The sequence below is a fragment of the Bos indicus x Bos taurus genome, chromosome 2, assembly GCF_003369695.1.
Source record: "Bos indicus x Bos taurus breed Angus x Brahman F1 hybrid chromosome 2, Bos_hybrid_MaternalHap_v2.0, whole genome shotgun sequence".
NCBI classification, from domain to species: Eukaryota; Metazoa; Chordata; class Mammalia; order Artiodactyla; family Bovidae; genus Bos; species Bos indicus x Bos taurus.
In genome coordinates, this window is record NC_040077.1 from 120,563,346 (window position 1) to 120,577,864 (window position 14,519).

The 14,519-nt window shown below is 49.6% G+C and overlaps 1 long non-coding RNA gene across 1 annotated transcript; it reads right to left on the minus strand.

The window, feature by feature from the left end:
- Window positions 1-1,792: 1,792 nt before the first annotated feature.
- LOC113877032 lies at window positions 1,793-12,438 on the minus strand. Its single transcript, XR_003506671.1, has 3 exons — window positions 11,912-12,438; window positions 10,165-10,263; window positions 1,793-2,068 (listed from the first exon to the last, which is right to left on the minus strand). It is a non-coding gene; the product is annotated as an uncharacterized LOC113877032 (long non-coding RNA).
- Between the last annotated feature and the right edge of the window lie 2,081 nt (window positions 12,439-14,519).

Below are 14,519 nucleotides of genomic sequence, written 5' to 3' on the forward strand. Positions count from 1 at the left end.
TGGAATAGACATAGGCTGCAAGAGTTAAGGGAAGGCAGTGAGTGAGGGCTGCAGCAGCCGGAGAAGGGAAGCTTCACGGAGGAGGAGAAGAGCCTGAACTAAGACCTGAGATGAACGATTTAGGCAATGGAGAGTTGTGGGCTGGGGGGCAGTGAAGAGGAGGGAAGGACCTCTTGTGAAGATGTCATGAGCGTTTCCATGTGCCAGACGGCATGCTAACCCCTCTTTAGGCATTTTCTCCATTAATCACCACAACAACCTGCAAATTTAGTATCTTCATCGTCTCCATTTTACAGGTGACAATCTGAAACCCAGGGGACACACGGTAACTGTTGACGTTGGGCCTTGGACCCAGCCTGTCTGGCTCTGGAGCCATGATGCTAGTGAGTGAAGAGGGCTGAGGCCATCTGAGGTGTGTGTGCGCTAGTGGAGTGGCCTGACCTCAGAGATCATCACAGATGTAGTTAAGAGTGTGAAGCGAGGCTCCAGAGTTTCATCTCCCAGCCTGTGTTCATGCTGTTTTCTCCACCTGGAGTTCCTTCTCCCCATCCCTCTCTAAACCCTACTCCTTCATGGCCTGAGCCCCCTAATACATTGTAACACCTAGCCCATGTGAACTGCATGAGACTGTTCTCACTAGACTTCCGTGAGCTCCTCACAAAAACTGCACTTCACCTTTGTATTTGGGGGCTTGACACAGTGAACAGCCCTTTATGGTTGCCATGGTGACCTCCTCTTCTGAGGACTGGAGGGATATCAAAGACACAGATTGTTAGAGCCCTCAGCTTTACCTTATCTAATCCTCTTGCTTTATAGGAAAAGAAATAGGCCAGAGAGGTTGGGACTTTCCCAAGGAACCAGTTAAGTCTAGAACTCAGGATCCTGGGATTTGAAAAGAATATGGCTTGAAGAGCATTATTAGCTCTGGAACCAGATTGAACTCAGATCCCAGTTTCTCTGTGCCAGTCTGTGTGACTTGGGCAAGTCACTTACCCTCTCTGAGCTTCATTTCCCTCAGCTGTATAGTGGGGTTATAATGGAGCCTCCTCCCAGGGCTGTTGTGAGAAATAGTTCTTTTGAGTTTCCAGCACAGAACCTGGCACATGATGATTCTGCAGGAAATGCAGGCTTTCGTCATCCAAGTTATGGACACCAGCCCCACCCAGCAGGGCCTTCAGAATCCTCCTGTCCTCTTCCACATCCCAGTCCACACATCTTCCCTTCAGAACAGCTGAGAGACCAAAAGGAAGTCGCTGTGATGACTTTGGGGTGGAGGTGGGCCAGAGTCCCCTCCTTTGAGATACTGGCTTGGGCTCATATGACTCCCTTGTAGGTCAGAGCCCCACCTGTTGCTGCCCCACTGGCTTGAGGCCACCAAGGCCGGGCCCTGAGACTCCCTGCTTCCGCCTCAGGCTGGCACAGGTGTGGAGCTGCAGTGTGGTCCCTCACATGCTCTGTGCCAGACCAAGAAGGCAGCAGGAATAACAGACAGCCCTGGGCAGACACCCAGAATGCAAGGTCCTTTGTCTCTGGGGTGGAGGTGCTCCCAGGGCTGGATGGCACAATCACATGACTGGGCCCCGCCCATCCGAAAGATATACTAAGTCATCCCCTTTTGAGAGCCGCCACCCAACCCCTGCTCCTGCTCATATAAGCCCCTGACTCCCCATCTTCTGTGTCTCCCTGGCTGGGGGATGGTGGACAAGTCACTTTAGTCCTGTGTGTTTCGGCTTCCTCCTCTGTACTATGGGGACAGTGATGCCTTCTTCAGAATTAAACAGAATCCCATATATGAGAGTGTCCCATGCTAGGTCTTCACACAGTAGGTGCTCAATATATGTTTCTCCCCTCCTCACTCAGCTGTGCCATTGTCTGGGCAGCGGGGATCAGAACCGAGGCATGATGCCTTTGAAAGTTCACCAAGCTCTGAGCACAGCTGTCTGAAATCATACCTTCTGTTCCCACTGGATGGACTCCCAACACCTGGGCTTGGTCCTGGTTCTGCCCCTTACCAGGCAGCTTTTATTAATATGTATCATTCACATTCTGTGAGCCTCGGTTTCCTCATCTGCAAAATAAACACATTTATTGATTCAATATATTTACTCTTTTGTACTGGGCTCTGGGCACCAAGAAACAAATGAGATTGCTTGCCTTCAAGGACCTCCCGGTCTAGTAGAGGAGACAGATGTAAAATCAGAGACACGTGGAGGGAGCAGTAAGAGCATAGCAGGGGGTGAAGAGCTTAGCCTAGGTGGATCTGGGAAGACCTCAGAGGAAGGGACATCTGAGCCACACCTTGAAATATGAGTGCAAATTTGCCAGGCAGCCGTGGGGGACAGATTTTGTGTCAAATGTGTTTTATTAATTGGGCTGCCTGGCCCTGCTAGCTCCTACCTCAGCCCACCTTGCTTACAGAGGAAACAAAGAAATGCGCTAGAAACTCATCTCCAGGCCAAGAGCTCCTAGGACAAGGGGCAAGGGAGGTGTAGCCACCTGCAGGGCAAAATCTAGACTCACCAGCCCACCACACGGAGGCCCATTCACCTTCATATCCCCCTTGTATTTTACACTCTGGCACAACAGAACCTCTTAAAGGTTCCTGAGATCAACATCAACCTGTCTCTCCTCCTTGAGTCCCCTCCCTCTCCACATCCACCTGGCAACCTCCAGTTCATCTCCTGGAAACGTGATTGGGCCCACAAGCCACCTGGACACCTCTTTATTTATAAATACACAGACTCAACCTATGTTGAGGAGTGACTGAGGATCCTTCAAAGACAAAAAGTAGGTTTACGCAGTGTCCAGCATAGGATTGACCCAGGGCTGCATTTCTGGATGAATGGTTCAAAGTCCACTTCTTCAGCCAACATTGGGCTTCTGCCTCTGGCCTGCTGGTGGTCAGCAAGGCATAGAGGATGCAAGAAGCACAGGGTACCGTCCAGGGAGAAACACACATTAACAGGTAATTATAGCATTGGGTGATACGGTGGGAAAACAAGTGAGAGCAATTATAGGTTTCCCCTGATATCTGAAATCGGGGCTTTCCACTGCAACCTTTCATAAGCCAAAATGGCATAAGGCAAAGAAGCAGTTATCTCAGGACACAAGGACGCACAAGATAGAGCACAGATGCTCACAGACACAGGTGAAAGCTATGGCAGCTTGATGCTGAGACGCTGAGTGGGGTGCCCGGAGAAGGAGCTTCGTCGTGCCACTCTCTGCTCTGCTCTGGATGCCCACTGCCTCTACAGCTGGCTGCAGAGCAAACACTGAATGCTGTTTTTGCTTTTTGCCTTGTTTTGTAAAAGTGAAAATCCCCTTCAGATTCCTCTTGGTTAGCAAAAACAGGTACTAATGTGGGTCTTCTATAAACAAAGTGGTGGAAAGCAAACTTTTGAAAAACAAGGGATACCTGTAACTTTGGGTGCACTGGAGAAGACTTGGAGTAGCCAACATGAAGCTGGGCCTTGAAAGCAAAGCAGGAGTTTGCTGGATGGTGAGAGAAGAAAAACGTATACAAGGCACAGAGACATGAAAAAGGATAGCATGCTCCAGGGACAGCAAAGTATTCCTCATGGCTGGAGCCTGAGAGGAATGGCTAGTGGCGGGGGGATGGGTGGGAGGGCTGAATATGGGAGATGAGGCTAGGGAGGCAGGCCGGGGCCAAGGAGCAGCAGACCTCACCCTCATGTCAAGGAGTTTAGACACATACACATCCTAGAGCCAGTTATTGAAGATCTTCAAACGAACAGAGTGACATGGTCAGTTTGAGGGATTCTGTTTTTTAGGCCCCAGAGCAAGGCATTCAAGATCTTAGTTCCCTGACTAGGGATCAAACCTGGGCCCCCTGCACTGGGCCCCAGCCAGGGAAGTCCCAGTTTGCATTTCAATGTAGAGGGGAGAGGGGATATAGAAGCCCTAGAGGAAGCTGTTAGTCCAGGGATTTGGGCCACTCAATACTGTTAACACTCAGTCATCACTCTGTTCGGCTGCATGCTCATTACCTTATACAGATCCCATTCTCCCAGGACCCTCTTTCAAAGGCTGAAAAACTGAGGTGTAAAGAAGTTAAGTACCTTGCTTTACTTGGTAAGTGGTGAAGCCTGGATTTGCACCATGGTGGCACACTTCAGGGCCTGTGCTTTCAGTTTCTGTGCTATATGGGTTCTCACTAGCATCACAGCAATAATAATAATGCTATGCTAATGAGGTTTGCCGAGTGCATATTCAACTTTGGACTCTTACCTCAGGTTTAATCAAGTTCTAATCAGGCTGGCAAGGAGGATACTGTCCAGCTGGAAGGCCATCCCCAGAGCCCAGAGTCCAGTGGAGACAGTGCTCCAGGCCTTGCTGTATCCAAGCCACTCAGAGGGAAGTGACCTGGCCACCTCCCCAAACTGCTGACAGTGACCTTTGGCAGAGGCATCCAGAGCCTCGTGCTGCAGTTGGCCGACAGCCCAGCCAGAACGGCTGAGCCAGTATGGCCTGGGCAGCTGCGGGGCCTGGGCCCCAGGGGCCTCCAGACACCCTGGCTTAAAGCCAGGACACTGTACAAGGCTGCTAGAGCCCATAGCGTTGGACCCAGCATTAGGAGCCCAGCTTGGTCACTGATGTGCTATGGAATCTTGGGCAAATCCCTACCCCTCCGTGGGCCTCAGTTTTCTAGAAGGTGAATGAGTAAAACTTGCCCCTTCCTTACATGGCCTGTGATGGGCAGGGCACTGGGAGTACCACAGAGTCATCTCTTCTGCCAGGAAAGCTGACCCGCACGTTACTTAGGATCTCTCCTTAGTGCCAGGCCCTGTGCTCTATACTGAGGCCACAGAGCAGGGCTGAGCTGACTCCTGCCTCCAAGCAGTTCCCAGTTAGTTGTGGGACTGGGGGACAGACAGTAAAATCAATTGCAGCCCAGTGTAGTAGGTACTGTATTGCATAGAGAGAAGGATACCTGTGGGGCTCCAAGGAGGGAGCAGCTGGCTCTGTCTGCAGAGACCGGGAGGGCCTCCAAATAGGAAGAACAGGGAACTGCACCCTGCATCTTCCAGGTCGAGAAGGGGGTGGGGTGCGTTCCTATTGAGGCAACAACCTGTGCAAAGGCCTGGAGGCAGAAAAGACTGGTCCGTTGAGGAAAAGGTGAGCATATGGCAGGTGGTGGGGAGGGGAGTGTGTATGTGTTCAAGGAAATGGGGCTGAAGGGGCAGGTGGGAGGCAGCATGGGGCTGCACTGAGTCCCAGGCTGCCAAGGCACAGCTGAAGACTCCTCGGCCAGGAGCAGAGCCCACACACAGGCCTCGTGGGCAGCTGGGAAGGAGCCTCTGGAGCCCCAGGTGGCCGGTTCCTCCTCCCTTCCAAGGCCAAAAGTCACCCTGCCCTCCTGTTCAGGGCACTCCATCCCCTCCAATCTCAGACAAAGCCCTTCACAGAGCAGCCCAATTATCTCAAGCACCTCATCCTTGGGAGCTTCATCCTCTATCTTCTAGGTTTCCTTGGCAGTCCAGTGAGGCAGCTGAGGCTCAAAGCCACCAGGTGGTGCAGAGACAGTTTTAAGCACCTGTGGGTCAGTCCCCATGTTAATCTCTGGAGAAGGAGCCAGACAGGATGCCTGCAAGGAGCTCACAGTCTGGCTGGGAGAACAAATGCTAAACGGGGGAGCATGCTGATAATTAATTATTTACTGTTGTTTTGGTTGTTTAGAAAAACACATCAGCCATAAAAAAAGAATGAAAATAATGCCATTTGTAGCAACATGCATGGACCTAGAAATTGCCATAGTAAGTGAAGTAAGTCAGAGAAAGACAACCATCGTATAATATCCACCTATACATAGAATCTTTAAAAATGATGCAAATGAATTTATTTACAAAACAGAAGTTGAGTCACAGATGTAGAAAACAAATCTGTGGTTACCAGAGGGGAAAGGGAGGGATAAACTGGGACATCGGGACTGACATACACACACTCCTATATATAGAACAGGTAACTAATAAAAACCTACTGAATAGCACAGGGAACTCTCTCCAATATTCTGTAGTGACGTATACGGGAACAGAACCTTAAAAAAAAAGTGGATATACCTGTATGTATAACTGACTCATTTTGCTATACAGCAGAAACTAACGCAATAGTGTAAAGCAACCATAATCCAATTTTAAAAATTAATTCAAGGGTGGGATGGGAAGGGGGAGGAAGGCTCGAGAGGAAGGGGATATATATAATTATGACTGATTTGAGTTGTCGTATGGCAGAAATCAACACAACACTGTAAAGCAATTATCCTCTGATTAAAAAAACATAGTGAAAAAATTTTTGCAACAAAAAATAATAAAATTAATTCAAAAATTAAAAATAAATTAATAAATAAATGAAAAATACATGTAGCTGGAGAACTTTATAAGAGGGAGCTGACCTCTCCGGGCAGACAGAAAAGGCATTCCTGAGAAGTAATGTTGCAGTCTGAGCCTGAGGAAGCAGTGTTGCTGGCTTACTCATTGAAGCAGGAGTGGGGAGAATGTTACCAAGTCCCAAATGACTTGTCCCAGGTCCTCTGTTCACAAAGGGGATTTGACTCCAGGTCCACTGTCTCACAGTCCTCCTCCCATCAGGATTTTTCTCTAATTATTCAGATGTCACCAGTAAAGAATTTCCATATCTTTGATCTTGCTGGATCCTCCCTGAGGTAGGGCCCACCTGCCCATTTAGAGGCAAGCTGAAACATAGGGAGTCCAAGTGACTCACCCAAGTCCACACAGCGAGTCAGATCTAGGGCAAGAACCCACATGTCTGGGCTCTGAGATACCCGATGAGATCACAGAGGAAATTCGATGCTGTCTTTCCCAGCTTTGCCTTGGACCAGACCATCCCTGGAATGACAGACACCCAAGGGGCTTTCCTGGAAAACAACTTCCTTGAGGGACATGAGAGCTGCTAAGAAATATTTTCAGCTCTGGGGCAGCCCCATGCTAAGTCCATGTTCCTGGGCTTAGCGTGCCCAGGAACCTCCCTTACTGATAGCCCTGAGCTCAGAGCAAACACTTGGACCATGATTCTTTCTGCCCTTGATGTTTCAAACAGAACTGCTGCTGAATGAAATGGAGTGTAAGCAAGGGCTGGACAGGCCTCTAGGGCACACAGGCACCACCTTCAGAAAGACCTGTAAACTGTAGTAAGCTCTAAGCCCTGGAGCACAGGGCCCTCAAGCCCTGAAGAGGGATGAGTATCTTTGGATCCCAAGGGGATATCATCCCCATTCAGGGGCCTCTGGGTCCCAGTGGGAAGACCTCTAGACCATTACAGATGGATCTTTTGGGGTTTTAATGAGGAGTCTTTGAATACTGTGGACCCTGGTGACGGGGTTCAAACAATAACAGATCACTTGTCAGAATCATGGTAACAGTTGAAGTGTTTGCATGTATTTGCTGTGTATCTATGGAGTTGCTTCAGTTCTTTTCATCCCCAGAGCACGCACTCCTTGATGGTCTTATGCTCCACACTGGCCCTCAGAGCTTCATCTTACGGCGCCAAAGAGACTGAAGATGGAAAAATTAAATCCAAATCCCCTTAGAGAAGCACACATCTGGAATCAGACCTTATCCTGTCCTGGGGCCTCCATCTGCCCTTGCACCCTCCCCCCCGCCCCCCACCACCCAGCTGGCCCTGCCTTTCCAACTCCTGCTGAGCAGCGGGCCTTAGAAGCCAAATAACCAGCCCCTACTCCCTACTCCTTTCTGAAAAAGCCTTGTCTGGGGAGGTGGGATGAACTGGAGACCTTCATCCTGACTCTGCCTCCTTCCCTGCTTTGCTAGGAGTTTAAGTGAAATCCTGGGTCTGGGACCTCCCTGGTAGTCCAGTGGCTAAGAAGCTGCATTCCCGATGCAGGGGGCCTGGGTCCAATCCCTGGTCAGGGAACTAGATCCCACATGCCACAACTAAAGATCCTGCATGCTGCAACGAAGACCCAACACAGCCAAAAAAAATAAGTAAAATCATGGATCTGAAAGTACTTGGTAAACTGAAAAACATTGAACTGACACAAACCAGGGAAAACACCACCTGTTTGGTACAGAGATGAGTGGTTTAACATCATGCCTCTGAGGGGCTCACAGTCTGGGTAGACAGACACACAGACCAACATGGCATGGTTAGTGTGACGGCCACAGGGTGTGCCAGGCGCTGTGAGGGTACAGACAACTCCTGAGGGAGAAAGAGAAGGTCTTGAGAGGAGGACACCTTGGAGATGGGCCCTGAGGGAGGTGTGAGAGTTTACCAAGTAGACAAAAGAGAATATGTGCATTTCAAAGGCAGGAACAGCTGGTGCAAAGGCAGGGGGCCTGGAGAGGGAATGACATCCAGCTAGAGCCAGAGAGTCCAGTCAGGGATGGGCAAATGAGTCTTGGCAAGGCAGTCAGTTCCGTTCAGTTCAGTTCAGTCGCTCAGTCGTGTCTGACTCTTTGCAACCCCATGAACTGCAGCACGCCAGGCCTCCCTGTCCATCACCAATTCCCAGAGTTTACTCAAACTCATGTCCATCGAGTCGGTGATGCCATCCAGCCATCTCATCCTCTGTTGTCCCCTTCTCCTCCTGCCCCCAATCCCTCCCAGCGTCAGGGTCTTTTCCAGTGAGTCAACTCTTCGCATGAGGTGGCCAAAGTACCAAAGTATTGGAGTTTCAGCTTCAGCATCAGTCCTTCCAATGAACACCCAGGACTGATCTCCTTTAGGATGGACTGGTTGGATCTCCTTGCAGTCCAAGGGAGTCACGGCAGGGCAAACAGTGCTGAAAAGCTTACTAAGAAGATTTGGAGTTCTTTTCAGTAAATAACAAAACTTCTAAAGTAGGGAAGTGGTACTTAAGCAAGAAATGCTTATTTCAATTCTTCACAAGTTTCAAAATAGAGACTTAGAGTAAGGAAGCAAATTGCTCAAAGCCTCAGTATTAGTCAGGAAAACAGAACTAATAGGAGATATGTATATTGCCACACTTATATTTTTATATGTAAATATTTATACTTATATCTATATAAGATTTATTATAAGTGTGTATACACACACACACACACACACACATATATGGGGCTCTCCAGGTGATACTAGATGTAAAGAACCCACCTGCCAATGCAGGATATATAAAGAGACACAAATTTAATCCCTGGGTCGGGAAGATCCCCTGGAGGAGGGCATAGCAACCCACTCCAGAATTCTTGCCTGGAGAATCTCATGGACAGAGGAGCCTGGTGGGCTACAGTCCATGGGGTCGCAAAGAATCAGACACTACTGAAGTGACTTAGCACACACACGCATATATAGGAGATTTTTTTTGTAAAGAATCGGCTTGTGCGGTTATGAAGGCCAGCAAGTCCCAGGATCTGCAGGGTGAATCAGCAAACTGGAGGCCCAGGGGAGCTAATGGTTTAATTCTAGTTCAAGTCTGGAGCTATCTGGACACCCTGTGATCCAGTCAAATTGGCACATAAAATTATCACATCCTCACAGCTAAACAGCGGTAGGGCTCAGGTTCGATCCCAGGACTATCTGACTCGAGAACACATTGCCACAGCAGCCTCTGGGCAGAGATCCAGGGCTCTCCTTTCCCAGCCTGATCTCCAGCCTCATGCCAGCTGGAAAGAAGCAGCCAGTTACCAGCCAGGTCAGGCCATGGGCCAGCCAGAGATAACCAAGCGGGGCTTGGGGAAGGACTAAACAACAGCTTCTCTGTTTTAGGCAAGGCTTTACAAAGGGTTCCACGCCCTCTTGGGTGACCAGGTGAGGACAAGGGGGTTGGGGCTCCAAAGGAACTGGCCAGCAGGAGCAGGACCTCCTTTGCTCACATCAGATGTCTAAACAGCTGTGCCTCTGTCTCCCTCCCCACCTCCTGCTCCCTGACCTAGAGAGTCATTGCTTTCAAGATTGCTGGAACTGGAAAAGCCCCCAATCTTCCCTTCTTCAAATCAGTTCCACACCATTATGCAGGTGGCAAAACAGAGATCCAACGGGCTTCCCCACTGAGCCAATTCAGTTCTTGTCAACCCATGTTTATAGGTCTCACTGCGTTCTACCGTGTAGAGGCTCAGATGGTAAAGGAACAGAAGAGGCAAGTCCAAGAGAGCGGTTACGTGACTCTCTCCCCACCAGCCTGGAACCCCTAAGGAATAAAGATGCACCCACCTCTGTACCTCCAAAGTGAGCACAGGGCCTAGCATAGAAAAGGTGTGTGTGCCGGCTATTCAGTAAAGTCCCCACATGTCCCACAAGGTCCTGGGGTACCTACGAGAGACACAGAGAACAGAATCTTCATAGGCTGGGGCTAGTATAAAGGTGGGTGGTGAGAGAAAAGAAGTGGAGGATAAAACATGACAGGTTCCAGGCTTCAGCTCCTGGGTACATGGGGGTATCCTTCCCTAATTTGAAGGACAGCTGGAAGAAGTGCAAATCTAAAGGGAAGATGACAAGCACAGCGGGGACCCTGAAATTATGAGTAAAGGTCTGGAGAAGGAAAAGTAAAAGGTTTGTTTGGGGAAGGCTGTTGGTATGTCTTGGAGAGCAGGAAGAATTAGGTATGAGTGGTAGGAGGTTTGGAATGGAGGCTGAGATTGGTCCTTGATTCCTTTCTGGCAGTGGAGAGCCACTGCAGGTCTGTAACAGATCCTCAGAGAGATGATTCCAGAAGTCACTTCCAGGACCTTCCCTGGTGGTCCAGTGGCTAAGAGTCCAAGTTCCCAATGCAGGGCGCTTGGGTTCAATCCCTGGTCAGGAAACTAGATCCCACATGCTGCAACCAAGAAAGCATTTGCATGCCACAACAAAGATAAAAGATTATGCGTGCTGCAACTAAGAACTGGTACAGCCAAATATATAATTTTTTTAATTCTTAAAAAAAAAAAGGTCACTCCCAGTAAGCACCATGGAAACAGCACCGCCAGATTCCTCAGGGAGTAGGGGAGATGAAGCCAGACTCTGCCCACATCAGTGCCCACTTTCTTCCCTGTTCACCATATTTCTTCCCTGTTCACAATATTTACCCCTCCCCATTGGGCTGACGAAGAAACTAACACAGGGAAGTGAAGTGTGTGCCTGGGGTCACAGCTGGGAAGAAGAGAATCACTTGGAGCCCATCCCCCTCCTACCTTACAGAGAAAGAATAAGAGGCCCAGAGGGGAAGGTCCCCATTTTGCCCATGAGGAAGTAGAAACACAGGAAGGTTGGGTCTTTTCCAAGCTATTCAGTAAATAGTGATCAAGCCCTACAAACATCCTGAGTGTTTTTTCATCTCTCCACAGAACCAGGCCTTTCTACAGTCCTCAAGCCCAGAGTTTCCAAAATACTTGTCTTGGCCGCTGTATCTTTGGTTCAAGATGATGCCACTGCGGAACCAGATGCAACCTGACTGCATACTGAGACCCAGGGAGGGGAAACAACCTCCCATCACCCAGAAAATCAGGGTCTAAGGTCAACGGCTATTTCCCTGGGCTGTCCCATAGAGTGGCAGGATAGAGGCTCGAGGGGTGGTGGGAGCAGCCTCTGGGTGACCCTGGGAAACGTCTCTGGGGAAACGAAGATTCTGAGGCCCAGAGACGGCAAGGGGCTGGCCCCAAGCTCCATCAGCTGAGACCTGCTGTTGCCCTACCTCAGCACTTGGCGAACACCAGGTACTTTCTGGCGGTGAGGAGGATGGGCCCAGCCCCCGCACTCACCCCACATCCCACCATGAGAGGGCACCAGGACAGAGGGGCTTTCCACTCAGATCCCCGAGAGAAGTTGCTCCATCATCCTGTCTCACCACAACCATTTCCTTCTCTAAAAACTCCCTTCCCCACAGGCCCGGAGGCCAGCCAGGCTCTTCTCAACACAGAGGGACTAGCTTCTCGGGCTGAAGCCAGGCTGGGCTCAGGAATGTCCCAGGAGACCCTCTTACCTCTGCCACGGCCACAGAGGGTGTGTGCCGGGTTGGCCCCAGGCTGGGCGGGGCCTGAAGCTAGCCCCTCTCTGAGAGGAAGAGTCACACACTCCCACGGTTGCAAAGGCTTCACACACACAGGAGCTCACTTAATCCTCCCAGCCAACCCGCAGCGGCGGAACAGTTATTACCAATGGCCCTTTTCCAGGTAAGGAAAGTGAAAGCAGGAAGGAGCTCTGAGTAATAACGACTTTTCCGTCTGACTGAGCAATTTGTTCCTCCTAAGGGTCTGCTCAGTAGTGTATCAGCAGAGTATCAGGTTCTGAGTTTTGTTTAGCTTTCGCAGACTTTTTTGGAAGTTGCCCGGGAAAGAGCCAAGCCTCACCCGTCGTTTCCAAAGTGGAAGCCCCCTGGATTGGGAAAACCGGAGCAGGAAAGGAGACTTGACTTAGCGAAGTTCACACAGGGCAAGTGAACTAACTGGCTGGGGTCAGACTTGGCGGCGGGAAGTACCTGCCAGGCTTGTACCCTGACACCCAGGCTGCCGCCTGCCGCCTCCCATCCCTAAGGCCTCAGCTTCTCGGCCCTTCCAGAGCTCACGCCTCCGGTGGGGCCGCAGACTGTGGGAGCCTGGTGTGCTGAAACCCGTCGATCTCTGTGGGTGGAAAGAGTCCGACCCCACCCGCTTTGGGCGCCGGCAGCTCCTCCAGCCCCCGCTGGCCTCCCTGACCCTTCCAGCCCTGCCCCCGGCCCACCACCTATACACCAAGCACCTGAGACTTGAAAGGCTCCACCCCCAGCGGTGCGACAGGTGTAAGGGGCGGGGCCAGGCCGAAGCTCTGCCCCTTTACCTGCGGAGGCCCACCTTGGGAGACGAAAGGTTCGCTCCCCCTAGAAGAAAGAAGGTATGGCTGGTAGGTGTCGCCAGCAGTTACTGACTCACACTCATCCATTCTTTCATTCAACCTCCCTGATGTTTATTCATGGACTTCCTAGGCAAATTCTTAAACCCCAGAACCTGCTAATTCTCTCACTAGACTCTTCCGGACAGCCAAACTGGGTCATGCCTTTTTCTGAACCCTGGGGACACAGCAATGCATAAGGTGAACACAATCTCTGACCTGGAGGAGTTTAGTAGTGCAAGGGGCACAGCAGCATGTGTCTGGTACTGTAAAGGATGGGCACAAGGCAGCAAGGAAACAGTGAAGAAGCGTCATGTGTAACAGCATTCCAGGCAAGGCTACAGAGAGGAGTGGTGTCCCACCTGGATCAGGAAGGGAGCAACAACTGGCCAATGGTGGAGTTAGCAATAGTCAGATCAGATCAGATCAGATCAGTTGCTCAGTCGTGTCCAACTCTTTGCGACCCCATGAATCGCAGCACACCAGGCTTCCCTGTCCAGCACCAACTCCCGGAGTTCACTCAGACTCACGTCCATCGAGTCAGTGATGCTATCCAGCCATCTCATCCTCTGTCATCCCCTTCTCCTCCTGCCCCCAATCCCTCCCAGCATCAGAGTCTTTTCCAATGAGTCAACCCTTCGCATGAGGTGGCCAAAGTACTGGAGTTTCAGCTTTAGCGTCATTCCTTCCAAAGAAATCCCAGGGCTGATCTCCTTCAGAATGGACTGATTGGATCTCCTTGCAGTCCAAGGGACTCTCAAGAGTCTTCTCCAACACCACAGTTCAAAAGCATCAATTCTTTGGCGCTCAGCCTTCTTCACAGTCCAACTCTCACATCCATACATGACCACAGGAAAAACCATAGCCTTGACTAGAAGAACCTTTGTTGGCAAAGTAATGTCTCTACTTTTGAATATGCTATCTAGGTTGGCAGCAATAGTAACAACCCAAATGTAAGCTCTTTTCAGTCTCTTACTGTGTACTTTGGCTTTCCCAGTGGCTCAGAGGTAAAGGATCTGCCTGCCAATGCAGAAGACGCGAGTTTGATCCCTGGGTGGGGAAGATCCCCTGAAGAAGGAAATGGCCACCCACTCTAATATTTTTGTCTGGGAGATCCAATAGACAGAGGATCCTGGAGGGATGCAGTCCATGGGGTCACAAAAGAGTGGGACACAACTTAGCGACTAAAACAACTATGTGCTTTATTTCCATTAATTTTCATCTTTATCACAATCTTGGGAAGTAGAGATTATCACCTTCATTTTACAGATGAGAAAATTGAGGCTTCAAGAGTTTAAATCAATTGTCCAAAGTGATATAACCAATAAATACAAAACCCAGAATCTGAGCCAGGTCCATATCTGAGTTTAGACCTAGATTTAAGTTTAAAAATACAGAATGTTACACATAAAGGCCTGGAGGCTATATCAAAAATATTAACAATGGTAGTCTCTGGGAGATGAATTTATATTATTATACATTTGAATTATGTATGAGATGAGATATCTATGTATGTTAGAATTCACAATTTCCCTATGGCAGATTAGTTTTGCTTTCTCCAATTCTTTTTTCTTTCTCTAGAAATGGAAATTGCTTGACAGTGGTGTTTTCCCCTTGATTACAAAAATATAGGGTCATTTTTGAAAATCAGTCCATTTAAAAATAATCATTTCCAGTGATTATTTTCCCTCTGTGTTTTCCTAACTTACTGCATCAAGCATATA